This window comes from Cervus canadensis, chromosome 10 (assembly GCF_019320065.1).
Source record: "Cervus canadensis isolate Bull #8, Minnesota chromosome 10, ASM1932006v1, whole genome shotgun sequence".
Taxonomy (NCBI): domain Eukaryota; kingdom Metazoa; phylum Chordata; class Mammalia; order Artiodactyla; family Cervidae; genus Cervus; species Cervus canadensis.
The window spans coordinates 68,240,934-68,268,815 of record NC_057395.1 but is presented as its reverse complement, the minus strand read 5'-3'; the positions used below and the strand labels follow the sequence as shown (position 1 = coordinate 68,268,815).

At 48.7% G+C, this 27,882-nt stretch overlaps 1 long non-coding RNA gene across 1 annotated transcript in view; it reads left to right on the top strand.

Annotated features, from left to right (window-relative positions):
* The window catches only part of LOC122448827, a 163,451-nt gene that overhangs the window by 77,238 nt on the left and 58,331 nt on the right, over positions 1–27,882 (top strand). The window contains exon 2 of the long non-coding RNA XR_006271777.1: positions 3,907–4,027. This is a non-coding gene — a long non-coding RNA (uncharacterized LOC122448827). The remainder of the gene's footprint in view (positions 1–3,906; positions 4,028–27,882) is intronic.

The window sequence follows — 27,882 nt, the reverse complement described above, 5'->3', positions numbered from 1 at the left end:
TCATGTCGTCTGCAAACAGTGAGAGTTTTACTTCTTTTCCTATCTGGATTCCTTTAATTTCTTTTTCTGCTCTGATTGCTGTGGCCAACACTTCCAAAACTATGTTGAATAGTAGTGGTGAGAGTGGGCACCCTTGTCTTGTTCCTGACTTTAGGGGAAATGTTTTCAATTTTTCACCATTGAGGATAGTGTTTGCTGTGGGTTTGTCATATATAGCTTTTATTATGTTGAGGTCTGTTTCTTCTTTTCCTGCTTTCTGGAGAGTTTTTATCATAAATAGATGTTGAATTTTGTCAAAGGCTTTTTCTGCATCTATTGAGATAATCATATGGTTTTTGTCTTTCAATTTGTTAATGTGGTGTATTACATTGATTGATTTGTGGATATTAAAGAATCCTTGCATTCCTGGGATAAAGCCTACTTGGTCATGATGTATGATCTTTTTCAGGCAGAATCTTTAGTTGTGGCATGTGGGAATCTCATTCTCTGACCAGGGATTGCTCCCAGGCACCCTGCATTGGGAGCGTGGAGTCTTAGCCACTGGACCACCAGGGAAGTCCCTATTTTTTGAATTAGTGTAACATCGCTGTTTGCTGTCTGGAACTCAGCAGTCTCCTGGGACGTGGACTTCCAGTGTTAAATTTGGGATGTTTTGCTGTGGTTAGTTGCTCAGTCATGTCTGACTCTTTTCAACTTCATGGACTATAGCCCAGCAGGCTTCTTTGTCCATGGGAATTCTCCAGGCAAGAATACTGGAGCAGGTTGCCATACCCTTCTCCAGGGGATCTTCCCAACCCAGGGATTGAACCCATGTCTCCCACATTGCAGGCAGACTCTTTATTGTCTGGGCCACTAGGGAAGCCCCCAAACTTGGGATAGTCCTGGGCAAACAGGACAGTAGGTCACCCTCCTATTAATTTGTTTGATTTCACAGTAGCTCTTGGAAAGAAGCACCAAATTTACCTCCACTCACAAATCAGGAATCAGGCAAGGAGAGGAGAATGGTGTTCCTGAGGCTGAAAAGCCAGGGATTGTGTGAGCCTGGGTCTGGAGTGAAGTAGTCAGGTGTCCATGCATGAGCTCCCAGCACATCCACTTTGCTGCCTGGAGCCTGGAGGTGATGCCAGGGTAAGGAGCGTGTTTTCTGAATGGAGAACCAGGATCATGGGGGCTGAAGGGTTTTCTGATCTTTAGGACAAAATGCTTGAGATGGGCTTGTCCCTCCCTGACTTCTTCATCTGGTCCACGGAGGTCAGCAGTGACAGAGCCCAACTGTCCTCAAGGTGTGCAGTGCTTTGAGGGTCTGGGGCCCTGGTGCTTACCCAGGAACAGAGCTAACAACCCTTGAGGTCTTTGCCGAAACTCTCAGGCCTTTGAGGACTGGAGGAGGAGGTCATGGAGGAGACACATGTTGGGACTTGCAGCCCAGAACAGCAGATGAGTGAGGCCAGGGGAGGAAACAGGGTTCCTGGGTAGGGACCACTTTGGCTTGTTTTCCATCCTGGGATGTGAGACCACTCTGTCATCCTTGTGCCAGGCTCCTTCCAGAACAAGGATGCTAATCAGCTCTGTGAGTAACACCTGCTGCTGAGAAGCCATTTATAGGAGCGAAGTAAAATTTCCCCTCATTCTCCCACTTGAAACCTCTCTCGAGTGGGTGGTGGTGATGGAGGCTTTCTGTGCAACTACTTTCTGGGTATCTTGTTCATTCCTAGCATTGTGGGCCGAGGTCTCAGTCCTGGAAAAACAAAAGGAAGGTGTATGTATAAGGGGAGAGGGTGAGGTGCTGGAGCAGCTCTTACTTCTGCTGACAGAGCAGCCCAGCCAGGAACCTGGAACCTCTAGCAGTTTTTCCCAAAGCCCAGCACCAAGTCCTAGCTGTCTCTGGCTTCTACCCCAAGTTGTGTCTATTTTCTCCTGTGATCTTCTCCCAGCTCCTGCTGGGAGACCTGGCTCCTTGGTCCCTTCCAGCCCTGGCCAGATGCCTCATGCCTCTGCAGAATGCTGGGACCTCACTAGGTTTGGTAATGACGTTTGGAGAGTCAAGTGGTCACATTGTTTAACATCCCAGAGCTGACCCGTGAGTATGGGTGATGGGAACACAGAGATCTTGGGTGGCAGAGAGAAAGGCCACCAGAAAGAAACGTAAACTGCTTTGATGACCAGGAGATGGGGGATTCAGAGAAGCTTGATGGAGGGGGAGGCCTCAATCAGGAACCCAAGGCCAGTGACGCTCCCTTCTTCTTTCTCTCCTATAGCATCATCCACTCAATACATGCAAAGCATGTTCACTGGCATCTATCGTGGGCTTGTTCTGTATTGGACTCAGGGTATCCAGGAGAAAATAAGACATGGTACCTGTCCCATGGAGCTTATATTCCCTGGCAGAAGACAGACATGAATCAAGCAAGTTATATATTGTGGTTAGTATTAATGAAGTAGATAGTGAATGACAAAGGTGGTCTGGGAAGGCCTCTCGGAGGAGGTGACATGTAAGCGGAGCCTGCCAGTGAGGCGTGGGGGCAGGGTCCAGGCAGAGGAAACAGTCTGTGCCAAAGCCCAGAGCTCACAGTGTTTGAAGAACTAAAAGATGGCTTGAGAGGGTAGAGCCCAGGGAGTGGCTTGAGATGGAAGGGCAGATGGAGACCAGATCCTCTGGGGTCCCAAGGGCTGGGCTGAGCAGATGTGCTGTTGGATGGATTACTTTACCAAGGCAAGGTTTGTGAGTTTATGGCTAGATCCGTGTCAGGATAAAACAGTAGGTGCTCAATAAGTGTGTTAGGGAACGAGTGAAGGCAGAACTGAGGGACGAAATGGTGTGAGATGGCCCTGTTGGTGGGTGGGGGCGGAGGCAGCACTGGCACCAGCTCAGTGCCCTGGGGGCAGTCTCTGCCCTTCCCCTCAGCCTACTCCATCCTCGTCCTTCTGCTTGCCGTCATTGTCATGGAGGAGCTGAACAGGGAGCCTGGGAGCGGTTTGCGTTTGCGCCTTGCACGGGGGACATTAAGTGAACGGAGTCCCTCTCAGTTTTTCATGTCATTAATTGGTGATCTTCAGACTCTGAAATAGCATTTTCCCTCGCCCATCCCTTATTTCATTATCCTCAGCTCAATACACTTCAGTGCTGCACAAGGCAGCCTGCTTGGATATATTAGGAATTATTTAAATGAGAAGGGGATGTATGGGTAGTTAAAAGCGCAGTCTTCTATTCTGCCCTAATTATGTATCAAATTACATTACAATTATCCCCAAATATAAACTGGCTGAGGACCTCAAAAGGGGGAGGTTCTGGGAGCATCAGGAGAGGTGTGAAGTAGGACCCAGTGGGGGTGATGGCCCTGTGCCCCAAATGGGTTCTGTGTGTGCCTTTATGTCTGTCTATGTCTCTGTGTCTCTGTGTTAGCAACTGCTCTGCCATGCTGTGTCCATTACACGCTATTGGCTCAGGTCTTGGCAGCCATGAGACAACAGAAAGAAGTCTTGTCCAGCCTCTAGGCTGAGTGATCTGCTAAGACTCTGCCATCCCCCAGCTGTGTGATATAGGACAAATCTTGTAACTTCTTGGAGCCTCAGTTTCCTCCCCTGGAAAGTAGAGGTGATGCTAGTAGTTATACCCTACAGGCCCTGGGACCTAGGAAGCTCTTGGCAAATGGGATGACTTACCACTGTTAGCTCACCCACTGTGTCCATCGTGGTCATCAACTTCTCTAAGGGGTGGGAACCTCTGAGGCCGCCCTGCCCACTGGCTTTCCCTCCCTGTGTCAAGCTGGTCAGGCTGAGCTAAGCCTGGGGAGTCCAGGACTCAGGCCTCAAGCTCCAGCCTACCCTTATCAGGCAGGACAACACTGAGCACCTATTCTCCATGGTCCTTTGCAGATGCCTTTACACTTTTCTCACTCAATCCAGGGAGGAAGACGTGGACTTGCCCAAGTAGTCTCAACCAAAATGTGGCAGAGAGGAATTCAGACCTGGGTCTGTCTCAGACTCCTGAAAGTGATGGGGAGCCACTTGGTCTCCAGGCTAGCAGGTGAGTTTCCTCTGAGTTGTTTTCATTATTTACTTTATGCAAGGAGAAAGACTCCCCTGCAGCTCTTGGGGCCGGTATTCATCTTTATTAATAACTTATTAATAATTATTAAGCATCACGAGGCTACTGATGTTGCAGGGCTCTGAGCTGGGCTGTTTCCATTCCTCTTCTCCTGAGATGGTCACCTACAGCTACTCCTATTTCCATCAGGGGACCCGTTCTTGCCCATCTCTGGTTATTAGGTGGGTGACGTGACCCAGGGCTGTCCAGGCATTTTTCAGTTAAGACCTCCAAGCATGCTGAGACCTTGTAATGGGTTGGATTGTAATCTCCCCAAAAGATGTTGGAGTCCTAATCTCCAGGACCTGGGAATGTGACCCTACTTGGAAATAGGGTCTTTGTAGATCATCAAGTTAAAAGAGGTCATTGGGGGTCGAACTCATCCAGTATGACAGTGCCTTTATATAAGGGGGAATTTGGACACTGAGACAGATATACACAGAAGGAGGATGAGAAATAGGGTGAAGGAGAAATGCAGCAGAAGGTGAAGATAGAGGTGATGTGTCTCCAAGTCAAGGAATACCAGAGATTGTCAGCAGCCCAGCAGATGCAGGGGAGAAGCATCAAACAGATACTGCCTCACAGCCCTTGGAAAGAACGGGCCCCACCTAGACCTTGACTGTTGTTTAGTTGCTCAGTCGTGTCTGACTCTTTGCAACCCCATGGACTGTAGCCCACCAGGCACCTCTGTCCATGGGATTTCCTAGGCAAGAATATTGGAATGGGTTGCCATTTTCTTCTCCAGGGGATATTCCTGACCCAGGGATCGAACCTGTGGATTGGCACGCAGATTCTTTACCATGGAGCCACCAGGGACCTGTACCTTGATTATGGAATTTAAAACCATGGGATTTCTGCTGTTTAAGCCACTCAGTTTGTGGCAGACTTAGGTTATGAACCCAGCACTCACTGGTGGGATGCAGGCAAGACAGAGGGGGTGGAGAGCTGCCGGAGAGGCCACCAGGAGCCTCCCCCTGACAAATGTCCAAAGGATACTGGACATTGGCTAGGCAGGGGTCAGGGCAGGGCAGTAGGGGCAGGTGTCTGGCCCATCTCCGGGAATGGGTGAATGCGGTCATGTGGCAGCCGGTCCTGATATAGAAATGAGATGCTTACCTGGCAAACAGCCACCTGAGGAGTTCTCTTTGAGTCTGGATCAGGAATTCAGCCCTTAGTTGAAGGGAAAGAGAGCAGACTCCAGTCTCTGGGGGAGGAGGGTGGTAGGACCTTCATCTTATGTGGGCTTTGAAGTAGAGATGTCCAGGACTCACTAGCATCTGTTTCTTCTGCTTGTCAAGAACTTTGCAATGGTCTCTGGGAATGAGGTCTGACTCTGTGCCCTCCGCCCCTTGGTTCTGACTAGTTCTTGCCAATGAGATGTAAGGACAAGTGATGGGAACCACCTGTGGGCCAAGGTAGTTAAGAGGCAGTGTGCCCTCTCTACATGTCCTCTCCTCTGTGCTGCCTGAAGGAGGGGACTCTGAGGATGGAACCTGGACATAAAAGGCACCTGGGTCCTGGAGTCCTTGCTTGGAGGATGGCTGCACTGGAGAAGATTCTGGAGTGGACTGCATCAGCCATGTGGAAAGGTCTAGATGATGCATGAGCCTCAGCATAAGGGACATGCCTGGTTACTTTTTATGTTTATTTTCCTTCTAGGGTCTAGCTTTCCAACACCAGAGGTGAGATCACCTCTCTTTCCCAAATAAGAAAACTTTTCCTGTTGAGATCTCTCCTCCAAGTGTTCTCGAATCCCCCAAGAGAAGCCAGAGGCCTCAAGCCTGACCTTGGGGTCTCTTTGATTTGCAAGATTGCCTATTTTCATTTTAATAGAAGTGTTTCTAATTAAGGTAACCAAAACCCATGAGCTGTTGATAGATGCAACTATTTTTTTTTTAGGGAGGGTAAGACAATTTGTGCTAATTAGATGTAAAAATCATTCCTGGGAAAATTATATAATTCGCATGCAATTTGCAAAATAAACCTTTGCTGTTATTTGTGCTGCTGCTTTGCTGTGAAATAAGAAAGAAGCATAAACACGGGCCTGGGGAGAAGGCGCTTCAAGGGAAGGAGGCCTGGTGGTTCCAGACCGTGGGTGTGGCCTTCTAGGTGGTACACCAGGTTCTCACTGCAGAGGCCCATTCTCCCCAGAAGCAGCCCAGGTAGGACCAGCTGACTCCAGCCAGGCCCCACTTGGGCTGGATTTCAGTTTCAGGATGATTCGAACATGGTTTTCTACCTGTCTCAGCTACGATGTGATTCGTGAGTACTCGGGTTTGAGGAGAGTCTCTTGGGAGCTGCTTCACTGCTACCCAGAGGCCTCTGTCCTGGGCGCTGGCTTTCTTTTTTGTGGCTGTGCTGGGTTCTCGTTGCGGCATGAGGGCTTCTCTTTAGTTGTGGTGCGAGGGCTTCTCCCTGCGGTGGCTTCTTGTTGCTGAGCACAGGCGCTAGGTGCCCAGCCTCAGTAGTTGCAGCACGTGGGCTCAGCAGTTGCGGTTCCTGGGCTCTAGGGCACAAGCTCACTAGTTGTGATGCACGGGCTTAGCTGCTCCTCAGCATGTGGGATCTTCCCAGACCAGGGGTCGAACCCATGTCTCCTACACTGGGAGGTGGATTCTTTACCACTGAGCCACCAGGGAAGCCCCGGAGTGGCATTTTGATTAGTGATTTGAATGAGGGCTCTCGATTGGTTGATCACCCTGGTAGATGGCATGAAACTGGGAGAGATAGTGAATGGGTTGGAAGACAGGATTTGACAATCTCTAGGCAGGCAACCCACTCCAGTGTTCTTGCCTGGAGAATCCCAGGGACAGTGGAGCCTGGTGGGCTGCCGTCTATGGGGTCGCACAGAGTCGGACATGACTGAAATGACTTAGCAGCAGCAGCAGCAGGCAGGTAGGGCTTCCCTGGTGGCTCAGATGGTAAAGCGTCTGTCTGCAATGCTGGAGACCCGAGTTCAATCCCTGGGTCGGGAAGATCCCCTGGAGAAGGAGATGGCAACCCACTCCAGTATTCTTGCCTGGAAAATCCCATGGACAGAGGAGCCTGGTAGGCTACAGTCCATGGGGTCACAAAGAGTCCAACACGACTGAGCAACTTTACTTTAATCAGGCAGGTAGGAGCTGTGTTCAAATCTAACAGGAGGAAATGTAATAGTTGTATCTAGAAAACCACTCATTAGGTACACAGTGGGGGAAGATAAGATTTAGCAGAAGTCTACCTGTTGGGGTCCTATCAGGAGAAAGAAACCACAAATTGTATTTTAACAGAAAGTAGTTTGTATACAAAACAATCAGAAAACTGAAAGGGTGGGACTTCCCTGGTGGTCTAGTGGCTAAGATTTCCAAGGCAGGGGGCCCGGGGTTTGATCCCTGGTCGGGGAACTAGATCTCTCATGCCACAACTAAGAGTTTGTATGCCTCAACTAAAAGACCTTGCAAGCAGTAACTGAGATCTGGCGCAGCCAAATAAATAAGTAAAAATAAATAATAAAAACCAAGCAAACAAAACATGGGGAGGAGATTCAGAACCAAAGCCATACGAGGAACCCAAGATTGGAGGAACTAGAGCCCACAGAGGGATAAATGCTATCTTCATCCCTCGGGCTGCAAGTGGCAAGCAGAGCCAACTTGGTTTAGATGGTTCCAGGTGGGTAACAATAAGCTCCAGAAAGGCAGGTTCCAGCTTGCATAAAGAAGACTGTTTTCCTTAAAAGAGAAAAATAAAACATTTTTTTCCTTCTGATTGTAGAAGCAATGGTTGCACATTATGGAGGACTTCGAACATGCAGGTTACGGAGAGGTCAGTTAGGGCGCAGGGAGAGAGACATCCTCTTTGGGAGTTTGGGTTGAAATGAGCTGACCCCTTCATTCCATAAAGGGAGGGTTTCCCAAGTCCTTGCTAAAAAGTTCTGTGCCTTCCCACTGTGCATCTCTAGTCTCCAAGCCTCCCCTGATTCTTAAATCCTTGACCACACTGCCCTGAGACTCAGTTTCCCCCTTGGGTCAGGCCCTCCAGGCTTCAGCCTCTAGCGCTGGTGCTTTCAAGGCATTCCTCCAAAGCCAGATTCTTTCCTCAGAGGAATTTTGGCACCATCTCTTAAGATAATCATATTTTTCCACCTTGCTGCATACAGAAGCATTTAAAGAAGCAAATAAAAATCATTTGTAATTATACCTCCCAAAGATGGCCACTATTCACATTTTGGCCTTTTTCCCCCTGTGCAAATATATCCACATTTTAAGAAAACTGGGGCTTAGTAAATATATAATTTTATATCCTGCTTCTCCTTAACCCCCTCATGTAACACAAAGACCAGTATGTGTTTTTAAAAATATCTTTTTACCATAGTGACCTAATATTCAGTTTGTTATCTGTATCATAACTTATCATGGGCTATTTCACTTATAACTGATTTTTTTTCTCTCATGACCAGTTTTCTTGTTGATATCTCTGTTCATAAATCTTTGTGCACATCTTTGGTCATTTCCTCAGGATAGAATCTCATAGAAGGATTGGCTCAAGTGGTATATTAAACCACCTTTTATTATGGAAAAATTTCAAATATACTCAAGAGAGAATATATAGCTTCAACCATTACCAGCATTCTGATAATCTTGTTTTATCTATCCTTTCCCATTTTTTTTGTGGTTAGAATATTTTAAAACAAGTCCCAGATGTTATATCATTTCCCCGTAAAAGTTGTTTTACTTCTCAAATAGATCAAATAACTTCTTAAAGCATAACCAGAATGCCTTTCGCACACCCAAAATAATGAACAAAAATTCCTAAGTAGCAACTAATATCTGGCGAGGTCCAAATTTCTCCAATGATCTCAAAAATGTCTCTCAGTCAAATTGCTTGAATCAGGCTTCAAACAAAAGTCCACATTTTATATCTGGTTGATGCATCTTGTAAATTTCTCTGAATCGACACCACCTCTTCCTCCTTTTGAAACTGTACTCTTTGTTTACTTAAAGAATCTGCTATAAAGAATTTTACGGTTCTTGATACATAATAGAGACCGATTTCCTGGAGGGTCATAATGACTTATGCCTCCGCCAGGGAAGAGAGATGTGAGAAAGAACATTTCCCATTCTCAGCATTGAATATCATTAAAATTTTTAAAAATCGATTTGATAGGTGAAAGATGACACCTTATGGCTGCTTTAACTTGCATTTCTATGATGATGAGCTTGATTGAACATTTTTCCATATGCATATTAGCTGTTTGTATTTCTTCTTTTGTGAATTATCTCTTTTGACCTTTGCCCCTTTTAAAAAGGGGTATTGATTATCAAGCTTGAGTATATAGCATAGAGAAATTTAAGATTTTTATGTAGTCACATTCATTATCTTTTCCTTTGTGAATTCTTTTTTTTTTTTTTTTTATCTTTTCCTTTGTGAATTCTTTAGTTGTTTTAAAGCTTGGAAAATCCTTTCTCTACCCCCAAATTCCATTTTTATTTTTTCTCCTAGTGTTCTTATTTGATTTTTGCTGAGTTTTAAAATCCATCTGAGATCTCATATATAGACTGTTGATCTAGTACCATAATCCTTCACTTAGTTTGTGATATGCTTTTACGATGCTCTAGTTTCATTTATGGGCTTCCCTGGTGGCTCAGTGGAAAAGAATTTGCCTGCTAATGCAGAAGATGTGGGTTTGATTCTTGGGTGGGGAAGATCCCCTGGAGAAAGAAATGACAACCCACTCCAGTTTTCTTGCCTGGAGAATCCCATGTCCAGAGGAACCTGGCAGGCTATAGTCCATGGGGTTGCAGAGTCAGACATGACTTAACGACTAAATACCACCACCCACAACAACAACAGAATTTCATTCGTACACACACACACACACACACACACACGTTTGTCTGTTCAAGAACTTGTGCAGTCAGCAGTTTTCTGGCCCCTGAGTGGAAGTGAGTGCCCCATTGTGGGAGGTATTCAAGCAGGGATCTGTCAAACACAAGACCAGGCTGAGATCGTCTGTGCCTGGCATTCTGAGGGCTTCTGGTTTCCCTCTCCTCACTCAGCTCTGGGAGGCAATGACGATTTCCCTTCCTCCTCTTCTTTTTCCTGTTCTTCCTTCCTACAGGGTGAACCTTCAGACTCTGTTTCTGTTTATGCTCGCGGCTGGGGTGTGGAGCCTGGACCTCACCAGAGAGGCCTGGCCTGAAGGGCCTGAGAGTCCCTCAGCTGGATTATGCACTGGTCACTCTGGGGACCCACAGGGTGACTGGGATCTGGGCTCAGCTCTGAGAAGAATCAAGATTTGTCTGCTTTCTCAGATGTACTTTGTCCTCATAGCATTTCCTCCAATTTAACAATTACAGCCAATTGTATTGTTTGCATCTTCACTAGCAAGTAAGCCCCAAGGACAGACGCCTTGTATTTCCATGTCTGGCACATGGCAGGCACCTAGGAGTTGAAGGGAAGAATGAATCAATGGTCCTTTGGAACCTGTGGGTCAGGGCTATGGTGCCTTCATAAGCTAAGCCCAAACCGGAGACAGTCATCTGAGCAGAACAAATACTCTTTTGGGGACAAAGGGACAGAACAGCTGAAATGGAGATCCATCCTGGAAAATCCAGTGCAGCTGGTTGTCACAGGGAGTGCTGGGTCTCCTGAATCTCAGGTCTGTGTGGAGCTGTGAAAGTCCCCCATTTTGACCCTGAGCTGACACCTGACCTCTAGAGCTGATTATTTCTCCTCTCCACCAGCAACATTCCCGACAAAATGGGGTCGGGAGACATTTGCATCCAAACCACCAGGCTCTTTAAATGCTGGGGCCCGGAGGCCCGATGGGTTTATTAGATTATCATTGCGGAAGTTAATAAAGAATTAATTTCTCTTCATGTGACATCCAAAGGCAGTTATTTCAGGAGCCTGTCCATTTACACAAAGCCAAGTATTTGTCAAGTGTCAGAGGCAATTCCCAGGTCCCAGCCCCCCCTCAATAATTCTGGATTAGGGACAGCCTGAAATGACATTACACAAATTTTCTTTCGAGATGCATTGAGCTCTGGGGACCACTCAGGAATTTCAGGTTCCTGAAGGTTATACTGTCAGCAAAAGGGCGGGGGTGGGGGGGAGCTGGAGTCACTGTGGCTTTGCAGCTGGGCCAGCTCCGGAGTGGGGAGGAGAGGAGGCGGGGAGGGAGCCCCGGACGGCCATTAGTCTGTGGGGGCCCATCTGCCTCCCGAAAACAACTTACTTACGGCCATTTGTAGCGCAAACCTTACGCCCAGCTTGATGGTTTTTCCTTGTTCTTTGACTCAGGCCCAGGGAGGGGCCACGGCCTGGTGGGGATGGCAGGGCTGGCCCGCGTCCCCCGTGGTAATTTATTAAGGAAGGTCAGGGCACCATCAATCCCTGTCTGGGGGTTAAGTGCTGGGAAGTGGGGGGCACTGCAGGAAAGGACTCACTCCTAGACCCTAAAAGCAAGTCGTGGAACCGTCACTTCAGGGCGGTTTGCGCACAAGTCTGGGGGGCTGGGCTGGTGGGAGGGCATCCTGAGCTGGGTCCAGGCTAGGCCCCTGGAGCGGCAAGAGTAGGCCAGTGAGGAATAGCTCAGCGCTCGCACTGGAACTCCAGGCGTGGGCATTTGGCCTCGTCCTAGACGCCATCCCACATGTGTCCCAGACTGAACCTTGCACCTCCAGTTCGTCTCCCCTCACATACCTGACACTCCACCAGGTGGGGCTTCTTCCTCATTCTCCAAGGGAACCAGCCCCTTTCAGACTTCCTTGCTGTCTTCTCTCCTCGGCGTGTCTGTCCCTTCCAGCCATATTTGTCGTTTAAGGTCCAGCTTGGATGTCGCTTCCTCTGTGAAGCCCTTCCTGACTGCTTCGGGAACAGTCCGTCTCCTGCCGTGGTCACAGAACCGTTGTGCAAATAAAGGACCTCCACTCATCATGCCCCATCCGTGCTCACGTCTTTTGTTCAATGGAGAGTGTCTGTATGTGAAATAGAAAAAGGTGTCCTTCCCCTGTCCCCACCCCTCACCACAGCCATAGTCCTCACAAGGGCTTAGAGCTTGGTCAGAGGAATGTGGGCTGAATTTCGACCCCAAGATCTCCTTAGCTGGCTATTTTTGGGTCGGGTACAACCTGGACAACGACACATCACAGCCCTTCTCCGTCAGCTGAGATCCTACAACCCTCTGTGCAGAACTGTGTGACTATGTCTACTTGTTTCCTATTGCAGCTGAAGCAAATGACCAAACTGAGTAGCTTAAAATAGCACGTGTCTATTATCTTACAATCCTGAAGGTCTGAAGTTTGAAATAGGTTTCACTGGGCTAAAAATCAAGGTGTTGGCAAGGATGAATTCCTTCTGGAGGATGTAGGAGAAAAATTGGTTTTCTGGCCTTTTTCCAGCTTCTATAAGCCACTTGCATTCTTCAGCTCATAGTCCTCCAAATTCAAAGCCAGCGGCAAAGCATCTTCATCTCTCTCTCTGATTCTGCACTCTGCTTCCATCATTACATCTTTTTTTGGATTCTGACTCCTGTCTCCCTCTTTGGCCCATTTGGATGATCAGGGGTAATATCCTCGTCTTAATATCCTCCATTTAATCTCATTTGCAAAGCCTCTTTTGCCATGTCAGGTAATGTAGCCTCTGGTTCCAGGGCTTACGGCACAGACATCATTGGGGGCCATTATCTGCCTGTGATACCATGCAATCTCCTTATATCAAAATAATTTCTTCCTCTAACTGTCAAGTCTCTGAGAGGAGAATCACAGTTGTGTTCACTGCTCTTTTTAGAGCCCAGTACAAGCTTAGCACAGAATAAGTGTTCAAAGAATGTTTGTTGATCAAATGCGTAAGGGCGTGGACACATAGGCCCTCCTCCAGGAGACAGAGGCAATAGATAGGTGACACTTGTCCACAGATTGTCTCGGAAGCTTGCTTGTAGCCCTGCATGGTTTATTTAACCGGGGCAGTTTTGCCTCCAGGGGACACTTCACAATATCTGAAGACATTTTTGGTTCCCAGAGATGCTGTTAAACATCCTTCAATGCATGAGGGCATTAACAATGCATCCGGCCCCCGTGTCTACAGGGCTGAGTTTGGGACATCCGGTGTGTACCAGGACTGCATGGCTGGAAAGCCCAGAAGGCGGCCGTGGCTGGGGCCTATGGTAGACGTGTCAACATGCCACATACCTTATTCCTCAAAGGGTTGGGTTTATCAGACTCCAATCAGAAGATGAGAAAGTAGATCACTGTAGGCCACTTGCTCAGGCTCTATAACTAGTCCCTAATGGGGTCAGGTTTTGAAATCAGGTCCCCCTGCCCCAGGCAGTGGGCAGATGGAAAAAATGACGTGGGCCAAGGTAGTGGCCCCCTCCATACACACTGGCCTGCTTGGCTTTCCTGCTCCCTCTCTGATCACTCCTTCTCTGCTTCCCTGATCATGCTGCCTCTACTAAACCCCTCTGCATGGTGCCATGTATCCCCAGATCCCATGTGATCCCACCCCTCCCTTTTCTGCTCTTTGTGGGACAGCTCTTAAAACTTTGTGTTAGCAGAAACCTCTTACCTGAGTGTGGGGCCCACCTTCTGTCCTGTCTAGTGGATCTGCCAGCTCCTGCTATCAGCACAGCCCCACTCTGATCCTACCACCATTCAAACACCTTCGGTGGTAACTACGAGCATCACTAAGCCCAGCATTCAGGCCCTGCTCTGGCCAAGCTGAAAACTCAGTTTCCCAAGCCCACCTTGCACTTCCTCACTCTCTTGTTTTTGCCCAAGCTCTTTTTTTCCCCGCACCCCTCTTGTTCCTTATCTTCTTCCTGGTGTCCTCCGGAGTGGAATATATTTGCATCAGATCTGCAGGTCATCTTGTGGTTTGGGAGAAGTAGGAGGTTGATTTAATAACTAATTATTTTGTTTATTTACACTCCCCATGTTTATAGACCACTACTAGGTCACAGGCACAGGGCTGGATTTGGGGCATGTGGAAGTAGATGAGAAAATTGTGCTAGTTGTCATAAAGCTTGCAGCCTTCAGGGCAGACAGACACGGAACAGCTAATTTTATAATCCATTAAATGGTTTCAGTTGTGGTTGGGGTGCTGAGAAGACTTTCAGGGGGAGGGGGTGCCAGGTCAGTGAAGTTGCCTTGAGGAGGTGACATTTGGGTCCAGGATCTGCTGGTCATTGTCTAGACTGAGCAGTGTCTTGAGTTGCCAGAGCCTGGACTGCTAAAGGAGCGGTCGCGTTGCTGCGGAGGGCGATGTGGCCGGGGCAGGTATAAATCAAGCAGACCTCTGCCAGTCCCCCTGGGCTCTGTGAAAAGGTTACCCCGAGCTGTGGTTCCTGGCTGGGCTTGCTCAGATGCCATTAATCCAGCTTCCAGGAAAGGCATCAGGCTGGGTGGGGGTCGACCAGATGGATGAAGAGCCCAGCGACACCATGATGCCCAATATTGCCGTGCCTGCATGACTTCTTACCAGCAGAATCACCTGGCGACAAGGGTTTCTGATTGCTCATGCCTCAAAGCACCCACCACCGTTTGTAACTGAACATTTGCTTGTGTGATGCGGTAACGCCTGCCCTTCCCGCCACTTGTGAACTCACAGGGCTGACTCCAGAAGTTCCCTGGACCCCTGACCCTTGTGCCGAGCCTGGTGGGTGCTCCATACACACCTGCCAAGTGAATTCACATCATCAGGCTTGCCTCTCTCCTGCAACCCAAAGGAGACTGTTACCAGCTGAATTATGTGCCCCGTGAACTTTGTTGATGTTCTAACTTCAGTAGCTCAGAGGTGATTAAGTTAAAATAAAATCATAAGGGTGGGGGCTTCTCTGGTGGCTCAGTGGTAAAGAATCTGCCTGCCAGTGCAGGAGATGAGGGTTCAATCCCTGGGTTGGGAAGATCCCCTGGAGAAGGAAATGGCAACCCATTCTAGTTTTCTTGCCTGGAAAATCCCACGGACAGAGGAGCCTGGCGGGCTATAGTCCTTGGAGTCGCAAAGAGTGGGACATGACCGAGCACATACACACACACTCCCCAGCATTCTTGGCACCAGGTTACAGTCTCATAGAAGATAATTTTCCCATGGACTCGGGGGAGGGGGTAGGAGTGTGGTTTTGGGATGATCCAAGCACATTACATTCATTATGCCCTCCATTTCTATTCTTATTGCATCAACTCCACCTCAGATCATCAGGTATGAGATCCTGGAGGTTGGGGACCCCCAGGTTTAAGCCACTTCATTTGCAGTGCTTCATGAGGGCAGCCCTGGCAAACTCATTCAGTGCCTCTGTGGGAACCGCATGTCCAGGGCTGGGCCTCTGCCTGGAGCAGGATGGTGGGGGCCATCTGGGCGATAGAGGGAAGAAGGGAGGTCTTACTCCTTCCTCCAAGCTTACCCCTGGCCTGAGGCCCAGTGGCCCTGGCCAAGTAGAGAAAGGCAGGGCCACAGTTCTCGCCCACTCCTCGAGTCTTGATTTGCACATCAAAGGGCCTATTCCTGGCAGGTCCTTCACAGGGGGCCCGAGTGAAGATTCATTGTCTAGGCCCCTGTAGGCCTTGCTTGGCTGGATTTTGGGAGTCAGTGAGGTAGCCGGAAGGGAAGTTTGGTTAACAGACAGGAGCCAGGTGCATCTGAAAGGGGCTTCTTTACTCCCTGCATGGTGGCTGTGGCCCCCACAGACAGACACCCTGGACCAGATTAACCTTTAACCAGGCAGCTCCGGGCCTCAGCTGCTGGGCCTGGGGCTCCTGCTGACCAGCGAGCAGGCAAGCTTTTCTGCTCTTGTCTCCGGGCGAACCGGAGTCCCTGATGAATGGCCCGCACAGCCCCCCACCCCGGCCCTGCCACCATGTTGAGTGCTGGTGTCCCCGGCCAAGATGAATGGGCCCCACTAATGAGCTGGAGGCGGCGGCTCGGTGACCCCTGACCCCACGCACTCGGAGCCAGCGGCCTGGGGAATGGCTGCCCCCAGCCTGCTTAATGTGTCGGGCTGGCCTCTGAAAGGAAAACACATTTATTGCTACTTAGAGAAAATTGATCTAATTGGGCTGGAAGCATTCTGCTGATGGAACATGGAATTTTTATTAGGAGGGTGACTTAAGTTCAGCCAAGGTATCCTAGCTGGGGAGGAGGCAAGGCAGTGTTTCTAGGGATTTCACCCCCAAATCTCTTTCCAGCTGATGTCCCGTGTCTAGGGAGGTCTGGGTTTGAATTCAGACTGTGCTGTTTACAGCCTAGAAAACTTGGGCAGCTTCTCCCAGGCCTGATGCCTTAATTGTAAAATGGAAAAAAGAAAAATTATAGCATTCTTGCAGTCTTGTTGTAAGAGGGAAATGAGATTATGCATGCATCAGGGCCACGGGACTGCCCTTAGCAGGAGCCTGGATCCAACGGGGCCTGTGTGAGCCAAGACTACATGTGGTTTCAGTCCCTTTGGCCAAATCCTTTGCAATTCAGTAATAAACCAGCCAAATCCTCGTTGGCTGCGATTGAGGTGACTCATTTGAGAGCTATTTTTAGATTGAGCTCTGGTCCCTGAAATGTGGGGGACACACCCCCTAATAGCCTTAGAACCACCCTCTAGCTTCTCCACCAGCTCCTATTGCAGTCAAGTCTGTTTAATACCTCCAAATGCCCTTAAACTTCCCTTGACCCTGTCACTGCTTTTCTGGCCTCAATGCAGGCTGTCAAGATCGCTGATTGCACTGACCAAAGGACTATCCCCATCTCCTCCCTGGCCTCTCAACTTGTTCCATCCTGGTCCACATTCACTCTCCAAACCAGCCCACCCTCCATATGAGCTCACCATGAACACCGGTAGCTTCTCTGCAGATGGATCTTTCTAGAATACATTTTGATCTGTTCACTCCCCAGCTTAAAACCCTTCTGTGGCTCCCCATTACTTAAGAGTCAGGTCCAAATGCCTTACTTAGCCTGCACTCTGGGTTCATCCACAGGGTAACCATATCTAACTTAGCATCATCTAAATCAATGAGGCAATTTTATCCAGGGCAAATAGTAAATTTTATGGGATGCCTTGTTCACAGGCATAAATCAAAACTGTCCTGGACAAACTGGGATGTATGGTCATTCTGTCTATCATGACCTGGCCCCCACTGCATCTCTAACCACTCACTGTGGGGCCTCCTGTTCTTCCAGCAAAGCCCCCAATACTTATACCTTAGCACACCGTGCTCCATCCCCCAGGAAGGTACGCCCTCTCTCCCCATTTTGGCCTGTGTTCTTAAAGCCCTGTCTTTGACATCATTTCTACAGCTCTTCCTGACTCTCACTGACACTGAAAGCTGTTTCTTTGTGTATTTGTCATCTACTGCTGCATAACAAATACCTCCAATCAATCATAGGAGTTTAAAACAACAAATACATTATGTGACAGTTTTTGTAGATCTGGAATTTGGGAGCGCCTTAACTGGGTGGTTGAGGCTTAGGATCCGTCAAGAGGTTGTGTCAAGATGTTGGAAGGGACTTGGGTGGTGGTGGTCTGCTTTCAGGGTGATTTCCTCACATGAGGGTGCTGACTCTGGAGCTCTGGATCACACCCTCACCCTAGGAGTTTCCCAGCAATTCGGTTCCTCCTCTCCTAGACCCTTGGAAATACTGATCTGATCCAGCTAGAGGTGGAGATAGGGGAGGAAAAAAATTCCTAATTTTAATAAATCAATCTGATTTCATTTCCTAGCTTTGTGATTTCTAATGAATTTTATGGGTGCCCTTCAGGGACTCCATATCAGAAGGTACCTCATTAACAATTCCTCTGGAATAGATCCACTTTTAGCCACCAGGAACCTGGACTTGGCTCTAAGAGAAGGCCTAAAGCTTGGTATGTGATGGCTGTGGCCACAGGTCCAGAAAGAAACCTTGCTTGGGATCTTGGGTCCCTGAGAAGCTTGAGCTTGTTTTCTTAGGATCCTCATCCTGATCTGTGATGCTGTGTTAATGGCTGTAAAGGATGTGGAGAGTTGACTTCATCTGGTTTGCTAGTGGCCACTATTCTTGGGTGGTCAGGCTCCCTTTGGGCTTCCCAGGTGGTGCAGTGATAAAAATCTGCCTGCCAATCCGGGAGATGTAGGTTCAATCTCTGGGTTGGGAAGATCCCCTGGTTCTTCACTCCAGAATTCTTTGCCTGGAAAATTCTGTGGAGAGAGGAGCCTGGTGGGCTACAGTCCATGGGATTTCAAAGAGTTGGATATGACTGAGCATGCACACAGGACTCCCTTTCCTCTCAATTATTGACCTAATATATGGTCAGAGGATAGAGTTAGTACTTGCCTTCAATTCCTAGATGTGAACCATTCCTCCATTCTTCCTCCTTACTCCTCTTCCCTTTATCCATTTGTACTATCCATATCCATCCATCCATCGATCCATGCATGCATCCATGTCTGTCCATTCATCATCCATCCATCCACATCCATCCATCCATCCATATCAATCCATCTATCCATATCCAATGAATTCTTCTTCAGCACCTAGTGCAATTTTACAGATTGTACTCTTCCATCCCAATGCCCAATCTCCCTCACCCTGTCCTGCTTCTCCCCAGACATAATGCATTATCCCCTCCCAATATCCCATTTACTTATTTATTATGCACCTTGTTGAGTGTAGAATATAAGCTCTATAAAGAGAGGTCCCTTTATTTTATTCACCTAGAGATGTTCCAGTACAACATAGACATTTGTTAAATCTTTGTCGATAGGTGAACATTTACCTACTGTATCCCAGACACCATAGGCATTGGACTAGGCACCAGGAATATAGCAGAGAACAAGCAGGAGAGGCCTCTGCCTTCACAGGGCTCCCTATGAGTCTAATGAGTGAGATGGAAATGAACTTAACACAGAAATAAAGATAATTATTGATCACAATTGCTAGTATAAAGGAGGAAAAAAGGAAGATGTGTGATGGTGAAAACAGGGAAGACCTATCTTAGTTAGGGGTACATCAATTTCCTGGAGCTGTTACAACAAACTATGTGACTGAAAACAACAGAGATTTATTTTCTCACAGTTCTAGAAGCTAGAAGTCTGAAGGCAAGGGTCCACATGCTCTCTCTTCTAGCTTTTGGTGGCCTCGGGCCTTCTTTGCCTTGTGGCCATGTAATGCCATCATCCTAGCATGGGATTCTCCTTTCTGGGGCCAGATTTTCCTCTTTTAATTATAAGAAGTCATTGGTGGAGGGCCCACCCTAATCCAGTATGATCCATCCTAATGTGATTACATCTTCAAAGACCCTATTTCCAAATAAGGTCACATTCACAGATCCCGGGGCTTAAAACTTGAACTTATCTTTTGCAGGGGGACATAATTCAACTCACAATAGGGGGTCAGAGAAGCTCTCTGACATTTCAACTGATATCAAAACTGGAGAGTGGCCGGCCAAGGGAAAGGGGATTACGACTGGAGGAAGAGGTCAGATTTATATTACTGGAGGCGGCAGGTGAGGGACCGGGGATTGGATGAAAACAGTTAAAAGGTGTAAACTTGCAGTTCTGAGATAAATAAGTACTGGGGATAGAATGCACAGCATGATAAATACATTTAACACTGCTGCATGCCATGTAAAATTGGTAAGAGGGTAAATCCTGAATTCTCATCAGAAAGAAAAAAAATTCTATTTCTTTGATTTTGTATCCATAGGAGATGATGGATATTCACTAAACTTATTGTGGTTATCATTTTATGATGCATGTAAGGCAGATCATCAGGCTTTACACCTTAAGCTTACCCAGTTTTTCTGCGCTCAGTTGCTTACTCATGTCCGACTCTTGGGGACTCCATGGACTGTAGCCTGCCGGGGTCCTCTGTTCATGGAATTTTCCAGACAAGAGTGCTGGAGTAGGTTGCCATTTCCTACTCCAGGGGATTTTCCTGACCCAGGGATCAAAGCTGCATCTCTTGAGTCTCCTGCATTGGCAGGGGGTTTCTTTACCACTGAGCCACTTTTCTTCCTAAACTTATCCCGGGTTGCATGTCAATTACATCTCAATAAACCTGGAAGAGAAAAAAGAGCTAAGGAAGAGGGCTCAGGTGGGAGTTCCTACAGAAGCCCAGCCCAGCGGCGGGAGGAGTGGAGCATTGCTGAGCTTCCCAGCTGAGAACTCAGCCTCTCAACCCAGACCCTGGCCTGAACAGGGAAGGGGTGAGGGGTGGATGGGTCTAAATAGACCCCCAGCCTGGCACAGCCCCGGCAGCAGCGATGGGCTGAATCATCACAATGGATTCACATGCATCTCTTCTCTCGTTCCTCCCCTGCTTCCCACTCCTCTATGCCTCCCCAGTTCCCTCAGGACAAAACCCGAAGTGATCTCTCTTCCTCTTCCTCAGCCTGTAGAGGTGGAAAGAAGTAGTGTGAAGGGTCCTCACGTCACGAGTAGCTTTGGGCAAGCCACCTTATCCCTCGGTGACTCAGTTTCCACATCTGTAAAATGGGAGGGAACAGCTTCTGCTCTAGGTTGTTGTGAGAATTGAAGGAGCTCCTGGAGGTAAAGTGCTGAGCCTGGCTGGCCTTTGGTGGGCTCCCCTTCCCTTTCCCTACACGTGCTGAGACTCCTGCAGCCCCCCTCACCTGGGTGGACATTGCGACCCAAAGCAGAAGGCCTGACACCCGGGAGCATGTCTTTGGTCAATGTTCTGGGGATGGAAAATCCAGGTACCTGTCCCCTCCTGCCCCCATCATGCCTTGATGCTTGGAAAATGCCTTTCATTTCTTTCAGGGCCCCTCCTCTCATGGGGATCACAGGCACCCAGGTACAACACAGATAATCAGAAATCACCAGTAAAAAAAACACAGAGGAAGAAGGAATGCTGGGAAATCAACACGAATGATTGACAAGCTATCATCCAGGGGTTGGACCCTGGTGGTCAGGATGTGCCTTGGTGAGGACCTCGATGTTTCCATGAAGGGGAAACCTGAGACAAGTGCCACTTTCTCTTCGGGGTGGCATCACTTGGGCTGGCTTGCTGGGCTGGAGGTGAAGAGAGTGAGAGCTGAGTACCTTGCGCTGCATTTAATGTCTCAGCACTGTGCCCTCAACCAACTTGGAGCTCCTGGGGGTGCAAGAGTCAGATTTTTGGGGTCCTCACTGCATCTCCAGCCCCCAGCATGGGGCCTGGCCCTGAGCAGGTGGGTGCTCCCTGAATGAATACCCATGTGCCTGAGACTTGCATCCCACGCTGTCTGTTTAGACCCCACGTGGCCAAGGCATTGCAGTAGTTCAAGTCCCTGTAGAAGCAGCCCTCGAAATGAGGAGGTGAGGGCAGGCAGTCTGTTTGGGAGGTGATCCCAGATGTTCTTGCCAGAGAGAGAGGATGCGAGAACAGAGAGGAGAAGGAAATGCATGTCTTCCTGGGCAGGTTACCTCTGTGGGCAGCGGGAGCCCAGTCCTACTGGAGACTTCAGGAGACAGTGCAGAACACGCACGTCGGCATAGCTCACCCAAGGAGCAAGAGAGCTGGGGCTTTTGTGCGCCCACTCACACAGTTACCATTCAGGGTCTGCTTCGAGGGTGTTATATTTACTCCTCCAGCAGAAGGGCTGGTGGTTTGGGGAGCAGCTGCAGGTGGCTGAGGAATCAGGAGTGCACGTGGAGAGATGAGCAGGGGACCGGGAAGGATCACAGGCTTCAGGGACCCCTCACTCACTCACAAGTCTTTGGATGAAGGGCACTGAGTTTTGCCTGACCACGTTCACACCCCCATTAGCCATCGAAAGTGGCTGATGAAGGAGAACCTCCCGGGGTCCACCTGGACCTCAGTTCCCAGAGTTCTGGCTCGGGTCCTCATCAGGATCCCATCCTAGCCTGTGTCTGGCCCCCCACCCTGGCCAGAGGGGCAGGGGCAGGGAGGCGCGAGAGCACCCGGGTGCCCAGCTGGTGAACTTCGGCTATCCCCAGACCAGAGCTGACTTGAGGGCTGACATGGGGATGAAAAATGAGCAACCTTGCTTGCATTAAATATTTAATATTCTCTCCCTGGGAGGTGTCAGGAAAAGGACCCTATAATAAATACCGTGTGGGGCAATTCCATCACTGAGCTCTCAGTTAATGGCCTCGTTTGCTCTGACAGAAGCATTAATGATGTCGAGTCTATGGCCTGTTTCGGGTGTGTGTCTCCCTCCAGCTTCGACCACAGAGGGCAGGGGACCGGCTGGAAAAGAGGGTCCTCAGGTTGCCAATTTTTATGCTAATACTTGCAGAATTACTGGAATTATGGTTGGGCAGGAGAAAGGTTCATGTAACAAACACACAATGCTTGGTATCAATCAGGCCCTGTTTTAAGTGTTCAGTTTAGTTCAGTTCAGTTTCTCAGTCATGTCCAGCTCTTTGCTACCCCATGGACTGTAGCATGCCAGGCTTCCCTGTTCATCACCAACTCCCAGAGCTTGCTCAAACTCATGTCCATCGAGTCGGTGATGCCATCCAACCATCTCATCTTCTGTTATCCCCTTCTCCTCCTGCCTTCAATCTTTCTCAGCATCAGGGTCTTTAAATGTTCCATGGATATCAATTATTTAGACTTCACTACTACTGTACTGGGGCTTCCCAGGTGGTGCTTCAGTTCAGTTCAGTTACTCAGTCATATCTGACTCTTTGCGACCCCATGGACTGCAGCACACCAGGCCTCCCTGTCCATCACCAACTCCCAGAGCTTACTCAGACTCATGTCCATCGAGTAGGTGATGCCATCCAACCATCTCATTCTCTGTCATCCCCTTCTCTTCCTGCCTTCCTTTAATCTTTTCCAGCATCAGGGTCTTTTCCAATGAGTCAGCTCTTCACATCAGGTGGCCAAAGTATTGGAGTTTCAGCTTCAGCATTAGTCCTTCCAGTGAATATTCAGGACTGATTTCCTTTAGGATGAATTGGTTGGATCTCCTTGCTGCCCAAGGGACTCTCAAGAGTCTTCTCCAGCACCACAGTTCAAAAGCATCAATTCTTCAGTGCTGAGCTTTCTTTATAGTCCAACTCTCACAATCATATATGACTATTGGAAAAATCATAGCTTTGACTAGATGGACCTTTGTTGACAAAGTAATGTCTCTGCTTTTTAATATGTTGTGTAGGTTTGTCATAGCTTTTCTTCCAAGGAGGAAGTGTCTTTTAATTTCATGGCTGAAGTCACCATTTGCATTGATTTTGGAGCCCCTCAAAATAAAGTATCTCACTGTTTCCATTGTTTCCCCATCTATTTGCCAAGAAGTGATGGGACCGGATGCTATGATCTTTGTTTTTTGAATGTTGAGTTTTAAGCCAACGTTTTCATTCTCCTCTTTCACTTTATCAAGAGGCTCTTTAGTTCTCCTTCACTTTCTGCCATAAGGGTGGTGTCATCTGCATATCTGAGGTTATTGATATTTCTCCCGGCAGTCTTGATTCCAGCTTGTGCTTCATCCAGCTCGGCATTTCTCATGATGTACTCTGCATATAAGTTAAATAAGCAGGGTGACAATATACAGCCTTGACGTACTCCTTTTCCAATTTGGAAGCATTCCGTTGTTCCATGTCCAGTTATAACTGTTACTTCTTGACCTGCATACAGATTTCTCAGGAGACAAGTCAGGTGGTCTGATATTCCCATCTCTTGAAGAATTTTCCAGTTTGTTGTGATCCACATAGTCAAAGGCTTTGACATAGTCAATAAAGCAGAAGTAGATGTTTTTTTCTGGAACTCTCTTGCTTTTCCGATGATCCAACGGACGTTGCCAATTTGATGTATGGTTCCTCTGCCTTTTTAAAATCCAGCTTGAATATCTGGAAGTTCATGGTTCATGTACTGTTGAAGCCTGGCTTGGAGAATTTTGAGCATTACTTTGCTAGCATGTGAGATGAGTGCAATTGTGTGGTAGTTTGAACATTTTTTGGCATTACCTTTCTTTGGGATTGGAATGAAAACTGATCTTTTCTACTTCATTAATGACTTTGAGTAAACTCTGGGAGTTGATGATGGACAGGGAGGCCTGGCGTGCTGCGATTCATGGGGTCGCAAAGAGTCGGACACGACTGAGCGACTGAACTGAGCTGAACTGAATACTGTACTGGGGCTTCCCGGGTGGTGCTAGTGGTAAAGAACCTGCCTGCCAAAGCAGGAGTTGTAAGAGATGCGGTTTCAATCCCTGGATTGAGAAGATGCCCTGGAGGAGGGCATGGCAACCCAATCCAGTCTTCTTGCCTGGAGAATCCCATGAACAGAGGTGCCTGGTGGGCTTCAGTCCATAGGGTTGTACAGAGTTGGACACAACTTAGCGATGGAGAATATACACACGCACTACTGTATTATGATAATGATTTCTGTTTTAAAGTTTGGGAAACTGAGGCCCAGAGAGTCTGTTGAACAGTTCACTCAAAGTCACATGGCTAGTGGATTCCTCTATCCATGTGACTTTGAATGAACTGTGGTCCAGAGGTTGAGAGTCTGCCTGCCAATGCAAGGGATGTGGATCTTCTCCCTTGTCTGGGAAGATTCCGCATGCTGAGGAGCAACTAAGCTCATGTGCTGCAACTACTGAAGCCTCCGCAACAAGAGAAGCCACCACAATGAGAGGCCCAAGTACCACAGTGAAGAGGAGCCCCGCCCGCTGTAACTAGAGAAAGCCCATGGGAAGCAACGAAGACCCAGTGTAGCTAAAAAACAAAACAAAACAAAACACAAGTCACAAGGCTAGTAAATGGAAAAGATGGGATTTGAAATGGAAAAGACAGGCCTGTCTCCTGCCAGTGTCTGTGCTATGTTGCCGCGGCTCTGGAGGCAGACAGCTGTGGGTTGGGATCACAGCTCATCGGTGTTGCTACCTGTGTGATGGTGGGGAATCTGGCTCCCCTCTCTGAGCTTCACTTGCTATGTACACAAAACTGGGGCAATCCTGTCCTGTCTCATGGAAGCTGGGAGGAATCGCATGTAATGCTTTAATCACCACACTGATAAAAGTTCATTCTTACCACTGTTGAAACCCAATTTTGTCATTTCCTGGTGGTGTGACCTCCTGGCAAGTGACTGAACCTCCCCCAGGGTTAGTTTCCATATCAGTAAATGGAGTTAAAAATTCCTATCTCCCAGGGATACAGGGAGTGCCCTTCAACCTCTAAGCCTTGGACTGAGCAGCCTGCATTCTGCTTCGTCCTAGGAATGGCCCTGAGTGGTCCTGAGGGTCAGACCTGAGCCAGGTGGTCCCAACGTGCCCCAGTGGGTCAAGCATGTATCAGGAGACCCAGGTCACCTGCAGGTTCTCATCCCTGTGCCCCTGGCTTATGCCAAGCTGTCCTGTGCTTCCTGGGGGATGGTTTGCAGCCATGAATTATAGCTGAACTGCTGAGGATGAGAAAGGGGCAGCCTGATCTGAGCTCCTTGCAGGGAGAGATTTCAGAGCCCATTGTGTTCATACACACGAGCTGAAGCCCTGGGCAGCCCGTGGTCCCAAAGTTCTGGGTGGCCCAGTGTTGCAAGGCTCTGGCACCGGGCATTTTCTGCTTGTGACCTTGGCTCTTGGCACCCATGTGGCTGCTGAGTTCAGGGCACTCCCTGCTCCTAAGGGCAGAGTGGTTCTCAGGACGGCAATGTTCCAAAGGTCACAGACTCTGGGAGTGGGGGGGCCCGTCCATGGCCCCAGGGGTGCCATCCCCAGCCAGCCAGCCAGCGTATTTTGCACCTCTGGGGCCTGGAGCTGGGGATGAGGGTGGGAGTGGGGAGGGCTGGCGAAAGCAGGGAGGAGTGCTCTGTCAGCAGCGGCTTTATGGATGGCTGCCTGCTTGTGAGGGGAAAGGAACCTATGGGCTGTTCCCTGGGAGCCCCAGGCTCTGCCTGACCCGGAGCCGAGATGTGCTTGACTAATTTATATTAATTCAAGACCATTAATGATGAGCTATCGCTTTTCTTTCCTCTCTCCTCTCCCTCTCCTAGCGGGAAGACAGTGCTCAGATTCAAGTGCTGAGCTTTGTGGGCTCCCGACTCTTTGGGTAATGAATTCAGACTAGGAGTTCAAATTAGGCGACTCCAGTTCCTGACCCCCACCCAACCCCTTCTCTCTACCCAAGAAACTAGCTCCCAGGGTTCTTTTCTGCCCCAAGGTCAACCAACTAGTCTCCTGATGAAGAAGAGAGCCCCAGATCTGTTGTGAAAAGTCTAGGGGTGATGTGGGAGGGCAGGGCCTCCGAGGGCCTCAGGTGCATGTGCAACAACCACACAGTACAGCCTTCAAAACAACTTCCTCCCTTTTGCCTGTTTGTGCCTGAAACTGTTGGAGGAGCCAGAGGGTCTCAGATTGCCCTGTTCTGTGGACTCCCTGCTCACAACTTTTCCTCCTGCAGTGGCATAGCTGCTTCGGTCGTGTCTGACTCTCTGTGATCCCCTGGACTGCAGCCCGCCAGGCTCCTCTGTCCGTGGGTTTCTCCAGGCAACAATACTGGACTGAGTTGCCATTTTGACCTAAGTGGAATTTTCCAGTGGGCCTGAGAAGCAGAGACAGGGCTGATGGAATTAACTTGAACCGAGGAAGGAACTGAGGCTTCCCCCCAAACACCAAGCTGAGCCCAGGACCCAGGACTCCTGAGTGCAGGCACACGGCCCCCTGAAGGCATAAGCAGAGATTTCCAACTAATTATCTGGACATAATTGTTCAGTTCCCAAGGGACTGGGGACAAGACCAGGCCCCAGAAATGCCTGTTCCCAGGACCGGGTATGATAGGAGTCCCATTTTAGGGTGTCTCCAGAAGCTAGGGGTAGAGATATTAAACAGCTGCCCAGGTGTAGTCCTCAGGGAGCAGAGTAGGTGGTGGGGTGCACAGAGGCTATGGGGAGAAGGCCTGTGGGCAGGACCCAGCCAGAGTCCAGAGGAGGCCCTGGGGTGATGTCTTTCTCCTTTCGAACCTCAGTCTTCCCATCTGGATGTCGACTTAAAAAAACGCACAGAGTGGGAGTTGTGAGCTAACTTTTACCGAGGGGCAAAGTGAGGACTGCAGCCTGGGAGACAGCACTTCGGATACCTCTGAGAAACTGCCCCAAAAAGGTGGGCAGGTGGAGGGGAAGGTTGGGATATATGAGATTTTGGTGAAGGGGGAATACATGCAATTAAGCATATTTTTCCAGAAGGTTTCTCCTAGTCTCATGAAGCTTTGCTAGTCACGAGGAACAGTGGTCACCATGAAGGATTTTATGCTTTTCTAGATATGGGGCAATGAAGGAGGAAACAGAACAGGCTCTGTCTTGAAAGCAGGACTCCATCTCGGGCGGACTGTGGACTTTGAGCTGTGTGCCCAGTATCTATGGAAATGACATGTCAATTGGAAAACCAGGCCCCCTGGATGGAAGAGCCCCAGGGCTCATACCTAGACTCTCCATCCCCTAAACGAATACCCTAATTATCTGTGTAACTGAATAGAATCATAAATTCTATTATGCTTATTGGGGTATGACCACAGGCCTATTGATAATTGTCCACTGTTAACTACCTAGGCTTAAGGCATATGAATCACGGGTTAACTTTGATTGTATCTTTCTTTTCCTTTGTTCAGACTAGTTTCAGGGAATTTGGGGAGGTGGGTTTGGGCACATACACTTAGGGTATATAAGGTTTTCACAAAAACTGGTCGGGGATCCTTGGCTAAGAGCAGACTCTGCCTTGGGCCTGCCGGTGTAATAAACTGCACTCCACTATCTGCATTGTCCTTCTGAGTGAGTGTTTCCTGGAAGGCGTGGCTTCAACAGAGATACAAGAATTGGGCCCATAAAATCAGCTCCAGAGGATATTTAACTATCGGAAGACCTGTCCTGTCCCTTCTGCCCCCAGCCCCTCACCC